A 7,962-nucleotide genomic window follows, 5' to 3' on the forward strand; every position below is an offset into this window, starting at 1 on the left:
CTTTTATGTAATGCACAAACACAAACACAGGGAGTCAAGGAAAATGAAGAAACGAGGAGATATGTTCCAAATAAAAGAACAAGACAAAGCTCCAGAAACACTGACCTCAAGCGATCTTCCCACGATGCTAAGATTGGATTACAGGCATGAGCCACTGTGCCTGGCCTCAAAACTCAAAAATTGAGACAGAAAGACTTTCCCAGACAAATAAAAGCTGAAGAATTTCATCACCACTAAAGTTGCCTACAAGAAATATGAATGGGAGTTCTTTAAGTTGAAATGAAAGGCTACTACACAACAACATGATAACATAAGAAAGTATGAAATTTGTTGATGAAGATAAAGATGTACAAGAATACAGAATATTGTATTACAGTAACAGTGTATAACACTTTTAATTCTAGCATAAAATTAAAGGTAAAAGTTTTAAAAAACTATATTTAAAATTCTTAGTCCTTCAGAATAGATGTAAATTGTGACATCAATAACATACAATGTTGGAAGACGAATAACTGTGTAGAGTTTTTGTATGTGAGGGAAGCTGAGTTGTTATCAGTTAAAAGCAATGGTTATAATCATAAGATAGTTTATGTAAGCCACTAACCACAAAGACAATACCAATAAAATTCACACAAAGGAAAAATAGAAAGATATCAAAGCATATCAATACAAAAATAATGAAACACAATGGAATTCAGGAAAACAGAGAAAGAACAAAAATAACTACAAAATAGAGAAAACATTTAACAAAATGGCATTAGTAAATTCTTCCCTATCAATATTTACTTTAAATGCAAATGATTTAAACCCTCAATCAAAAGACACTAATGAAAAGATTAAACAAAAGTCTAACTAAAAGCTGATTATATTAATAAGAGACTCACTTTAGATTTAAGAACACACATAGGCTGAAAGCATAGAGATTTAAAGAAAGATATTTCAAACAAATGATAAAAAAAAAAGAGATGGTGACTATACTTATATCAGACAAAATAGGTTTTAAGTAAAAAACAAGAGACAGAGACAAAGAGACAAGAGACAAAGAGGGACATTATATAATGACAAAAGGATAAATCTTCCAGGAAGATATAACAATTATAAACATATATGCACCCAACATCAGAACACCTAATTATATACAGCAAACACTGACAGAGCAGAAAGGAAAAACAGAAGAGTATAATGAATATAATGATAGTAGGAGACTTCAATAATCCACTTTCAATAATGGATAAGTCAACCAGACAGATAATGAACAAAAACCCAGTTGATTTGAATAGCAGCATAGACCCAATGAACCTAACAGACATGTACAGAACAACCCAAGTACGACAGACTATACATTCTTCTCAAGGGCACACAGAACATAAAACAAGACAGATCAGATGTAAGTTCAAAAAAAGAAAAGTCTTAAGAAATTTAAGAAGATTGAAATCATAGAAAGTATCTTTTCTAACCACAACGAATAAATCTATATTAGAAAAAAACCCAGAAAATTTAGAAGTAGGTGAAAATAAAACAATACACTTTGGAACAAATGATGAAACATAGAAGAAATCAAATGGGAAATTTAAAGAAACATCTTGAGACAAACAAACAAAAAAACCCAATTTAGCAAAACACGTGGGAATGCAGCAAAAGCAGTTTTAAAAGGAAGATTTATAGAAATAAACTGACATTAATAAATCTCAAACTAAACTTACACCACAAAGAATTAGATAAATAAGAAAATATTAAGCCCAAAACTAGAGGGAAGGAAATACTAAAGATTAGAGTAGAAACAAATGAAATAGAATAGAAAAACTACAAAAAATCAATAGAACTGAGTTTGTATTAAAAAACATATTGACAAATCTTTAGCTAGACTAAGAAAAAAAGAGAGAAGATTCAAATAAATAAAATCAGAAAAGAAACAGGAGACGTTAAAACTGATGCCACAGAAACACAAAGGATCTTAAGAGATACTATAACTACTTGTATGTAAACAAAATGGATAACCTAGGGAAAATGGATAAATTTCTAGAAACACACAACCTACCAAGACTGAGTCAGTAAGAAATAGAAAGTCTGAGCTTAGCTTTAACTAGTAAAGAGATTGAGTCAGTAATCAAAGGAAAGCTCAGGACTAGATGGCTTTACTGGCATACTTTACCAAATACTCAAAGAATAAGTAATGCCAATCCTTCTTAAACTCTTTCAAAAAATTCAAGAGGAGGAAACACTTCCAAACTCATTTGATAAGGCCAGAATTATCCTGATACCAAATTCAGACAAAGACATTGCAAGAAAAGAAAATCACAGGCCAAGATCAATCTAGAACACAGATGAAAACATCCTCAAGAAAATACTGTGGATGTATTTTGTCGAGTAAACTGAATTCAACAGCATAGTAAGAGGATCATGGGCTGTGAACAAGTGGGATTTATCCCTGGAATATAAGAATGGTTCAACATACAAAAATGAATTATTGTGATACACCACGTTTTCAGAAGGAAGAAATAAATTTGCACGATCATCTCAACAGATACAAAGAAAAAAAAAAGCCTGATAAAATATAACACACTTTCATGATAAAAATAATCACCAAACTGGGAATGGAAGGAAATTATCTCAACATTAAAAAGACCACATATAAAAAGCCCATAGCTTACATCATACTCAATGGCAAAAAAATGAAAAACTTCCATTAATATCAGGAACAAGGCAAAGATGCCCATTCTATTATTCTATTCAAAATAATACCGTAAGTCCTAGTCAAAGGGAAAATAAATAAAAGGCATCCATATCAGAAAGAAAAGTAAAATTGTTCCTGTTTGCAAATGACATGATCTTATATTTAGAATATCCTAAAGACTCCATCAAAAAAAAAAAAAAAGGTAGGACTAATAAACAATTAAGGAAATTTGCAAGAATTCAAGAAAGTTGCAGGATACAATATCAATGTACAAAAATCAGTTGTTTCTAAATACTAATAATGAACTATCAGAAATGGAAATTAGAGAAAATAATTCCATTTACAATAATATCAAAAAGAATAATATAGGCAAAAACTTAACTAAAGAAGAGAGAGACATACAATGAAAAATAGAAAGTACTGATGAAGGAAATTAGACCCGAAACAAACATATGGAAAGACACCCTATGTTCATGAACTAAAAGACTCAATATTGTTAAGATATCAATAGTATCCAAAGTGGTCTACAGATTCAATGCAATCCCTATCAAAATTCTAATAGTATTTTTTACAGAAATGAAAATAACAATTCTAAAATTTATATGGAACCACAAAACTCCAAATAGCTAAAATAATCTTGAAAAAAAAAAAGAACAAAGCTGAAGGCATCATACTTCCTAATTTAAAATTTTATTATAAAGCTAGAGTAATTAAAACTGTATAATATTGACCTAAAGACAGACATATTGACTGGTGGAACAGAATAGAAAGCCCAGAAATAAATCCACACGTACATGTTCAACTGATCTTTAATAAGGGTGCAAAATATACACAATGGGAAAAGGACAATCTCTTCAACAAATGGGGCAAGGAAAACTGGATATCCACGTAGAAAAGGAGAAAATTATCTTACACCATACACAAACATCAACTCAAAATGGATTAAAGATGTAAACATAATACATGAGGCTGTAAAACTCCTAGAAAAAAAAAATAGGGGAACCACTTCATGACATTGGTCTTGGCAATGGTTTCACAGATCTGACAACTGAAGCTTGGAAAACAAAAGTAAAAATAAATAAGTGGAACCACATTAAAAATCTTCCACAAAGGAAAGGAAACAATCAACAGAGTCAAAAAGGCAATGAATAGAATGGGAGAAAATATTTGCAAATATATAAGAGGTTAATATCCAAAATATATAAGAACCTCTATCATTTATTAGCAAGAACTGCCAATGACCCAATTAAAAGATGAACTAAAGAGTGGAATAGATGTTTTTCGAAAGAATATATATACTTGGCCAACAGGTATGTGGAGAGATGCTCAACATCACTAATCATCAGGGAAATGCAACTCAAAATAACAATGAGATATCACCTCCCACCTGTTACGATGGCTATTATCAAAACAACAACAACAACAACAACAAACAAGTGTTGGCAAGGATATAGAAAAATTGGAACCTAGTGGAAGCCCACTGTTGGTGGGAATGCAAAATGGTGAAGCTGCTATGAAACAATATGGAGAGCCTCAAAAAATTAAAAATAGAAATACCATGTTATCCAGCAATCCCACTTCTGGGTATTTATCCAAAATAATTGAAATCAGTATCTTGAATTATATTACCACTCCTATGTTCATTGTAGTACTATTTATAATAGCTGAGGTGTGCAAATAATCAAAATATCCATAGGTAGATGAATGAATAAAGAAAAATTGGTATATACATACACAATGGAATAGTATCTAGCCCTACAAAAAGAAGGAAATTCTGTAATATGTGACAACATGAGTAAACCTGGAGGCCATTATGCTAAGTAAGATAAGCTAGTCACAGAAAGGTAAATACTGTATGATTCTACTTATGGAAAGTATCTGCAATAGTCAGAGAAGCAAAGAATGGAATGGTGGTTGCTACAGGCAGTGGAGAGGAAGAGATGGGGAGTTGTCAATCAACATGTATAAAATTTCAACTTTGCAATATGAATTAGTGCAGGAGATATGATGTAAAACATTGTGCCTATAGATAACAATATTGTACTAGACATGTGAAAATCTGTTAAGAGAGTATATCTCATGTTAAGCATTCTTTACCAAAATTTAAAAATAAATTTTAAAAAACAGAACACAGATTTTAAAAAGTAATTGTAAACAGATGAGTATAAACAATTCTTCAGAGCTTCAAGCATGTCCTCAGTTGGGGCAAAAGCAATATATGTAACCCAAACATTTGTACCCCCATAATATGCTGAAATAAAAAAAAAAAAAATGAAGGAAAAAAAAAAAGATAGACCCAATCCTAAGGTGGCACTGTTCCTTCTTGGAGCAGTCTGCTCTCTACCATCTTTGAGAGTGTACTATACTTTCTGTACTCTGTGTTTAATACATTTCTTTGCTTCATGTGTGAAAAGAAAAACAATTATTCAAAAGGCCATAATTTTTATAATAAAAAACAAATTGAAAATGTGGGTATTTGGCTAGTGCAAATTTTGGTCAAAAGTATACCCTTTGAACTTGGCTGAGTTTATCCATAGCATTATTGTTATTATGTTAGCAGCCATCACAGAATCAACAAATCTTGGCAAATTTTTGTGATCCAAATCAGTCTTTCTTCTCTATCTCCTTACAAAAAAGGCCAAGGTGAACAAAAGGGACTCCTAATGATCGGAACAACATTAGCTAATGTAGAACTAATAGAGATAATAGTTCCAGTTGCATTGTATTCCTGAAATAACGTCACTTGATAACTTACAAAATAAAATGAGAGAACTTTCATAGACAGCGTCATCCTGAATCATTTATTTCCAGGTACTTTATATTTAATATTGACATTAAGCTATTTTCTTCATATTATCACTCCTTCACTTAACACAGCATTTCAAATTCACCTTATTTCTTTACTTCTTGTTTTTTAATAGACATATTTTAGAGTAGTTTTAGAATCACAGCAAAATTGAATGAAAAGTACAGATTTTGTATATACCCCCTGCCACCACACAGATATAGCCATCCCCATTATCAATATCCCCCACTTCCACCACAGCACTACATTTGTTACAATTGATGGGCCTACACTGACACATCATTATCACTCAAAGTCCATGGTTCACATTAGGGTTCACTCTTGATGTTGTATGTTCCATGGGTTTGACAAATGTATAATGACATATATTCATCATTATTCACCATTATAGTATCATACAGAGTAGTTTCACTGCCATAAAAATCCCCTGTTCTCTGCCTATTCATCCCTCCCCCCTCAAAGCCTGGCAACCCTTGATGTTTTATTATCCCCGTGTTTTGTTTTTTACAGAATGACATATATTTGGAATCATACAATATGTAGCCTTTGCAAATTAGCTTCTTTCACTTAGTAAGATGCATTTAAGTTTCCTCCATGTCTTATCATGGCTTGATATCTCATTTCTTTTTAGTACTGAATACTATTTCATTGTCTGGATATAACACAGTTCACCCATTCACCTACTGAAGAACAGCTTCCAAGTTTTGGCAATTTTGAATAGAGCTGCTACAAATATCTATGTGCAGGTTTTTGTGTAGAGATAAATTTACAACTCCTTTGGCTAAATATTGTACTAAGGAGCTAGATTCCTTTTTTTACATGTGTATGTTTAGCTTTCCCAGCACCATTTGTTGAAAATATTATCTTTTTTCCATTGTATTGCTTTTGTTCCTTTGTCACAGATCAATTGATTATATTAAAGTGGGTCTATTTCTGGTATCTCTATTTTGTTCCATTGATTTATTTGTCTATTCTTTCACCAGTACTATCATCTTGATTATTGTAGCTTTGTGTTAAGTCTTGTGGTTGGGTAGTGTTAGTCCCACAACTTTGGTCTTCTCTGTCAATATTGTGCCAGCTATTCTGGGTCTTCTGTCTCTCTGTATAAACTTGGTAACCAATTTGTTGATATTCACAAAATAACTCGCTGGGGTTTTGATTAAGATTGCATTGAATCTACAAAGTTGGGAAGAACTGACGTCTTGACAATACCAAGTCTACCATGAAGACGGAATATCTCTATTATTTTTCTCCATATTATTCTCCATTAGAGTCCTTAGTATATTAATTATTGTTGTTTTAAAATCCCATCTGGTAACTCTACCATCCCTGCCATATCTGAGTGTGGTTCTGATGCTTGCTCTGCCTATTCAAACTGTATTTTAGTATGTCTTGTAATTTTTTCTTCATAGCTGGGCATCATTTACTGGATAAAAGGAACTGCTATAAATAGACCTTTAATAATGACTAGTAAGATATGAGGAGAGAGGAAGAATTCTGTAGTCCTATAATTATATCACAATCTTTTAATAAGCCTGTGTCTCTGGACTGTAAAATCACACCTGCTCCTCAGTTCCCCCATCTCTTCACCTTAGGTGGGACCCAATGGCTAGAGTGGGCTTGAGTTGAGTATTTCCCTTTTCTCCCATGGAATGCTACAGGGAGCTGTAGTTGTGTATTTCCCTTTTCCCAGGTCACATGGGCTCTGATAAAACCCCAGCAGGTAAGGCTCTGGTTAAATAGTTTCTTCTGAGGGCACATTTCGTTAAGAACAGAATTCACTGATGTGTTTAAAGATAATTACTTTTCCCCTTCCCCTGCCAAAAGCATGAGGAGATTTTTCTCCAGTAGTCACCATGAGTACTTAGTAGAGCACCAGGAGGGTAAACGTACAAAAGTGTGGGGACCCCCTGACCGGATCCCCTGGAGTTTTTATCTCTCAGACTTGTCCACATTGAGCCTCCAGCAATTTGACAATTACAGCTCCAGTTTTCCTACCGAGGCACTGAGATTTCTGCTCCAGTAAATTGTGATTCTCTGTATTCACTCGTCGATCTCTTCAATTTTGAGAGCAGAAGTTTGCCCTGTGACCTCACTTCTCTTATGTATCTAAGAAAAGGTGTTGATTTTTTCAGCTTTTTATTTGTTATTGGGACAGAGTGGTAACTTCCAGGCTTTTTTCACGCTGGAATAGCAACAGCGTCCTATTTCTGTTGAGCCTGTGTAGAACCACTAGAAGTAGATTAGTAACCATGTATTTTGATGATAAGTATCTTCCCATGTGCAATAGAAAACAGATTGAGAGTCCATGATCCTAGAAAATTATTCTGTGGCTGGCTTTCGTTCTCAACCCTGAGGGAAGAAAAGCAATTGATGTTGATGAGAAGGACTATTCACATAGGACTTCCTTAAACTCAATAGCTGTTTTTCTTTTGTAACCTTTTAAAGTTTATTATTAGCAGTTAAATGATAATTTTAAGTG

This window comes from Eulemur rufifrons, chromosome 5 (genome assembly GCF_041146395.1).
Source record: "Eulemur rufifrons isolate Redbay chromosome 5, OSU_ERuf_1, whole genome shotgun sequence".
Lineage (NCBI taxonomy): Eukaryota > Metazoa > Chordata > Mammalia > Primates > Lemuridae > Eulemur > Eulemur rufifrons.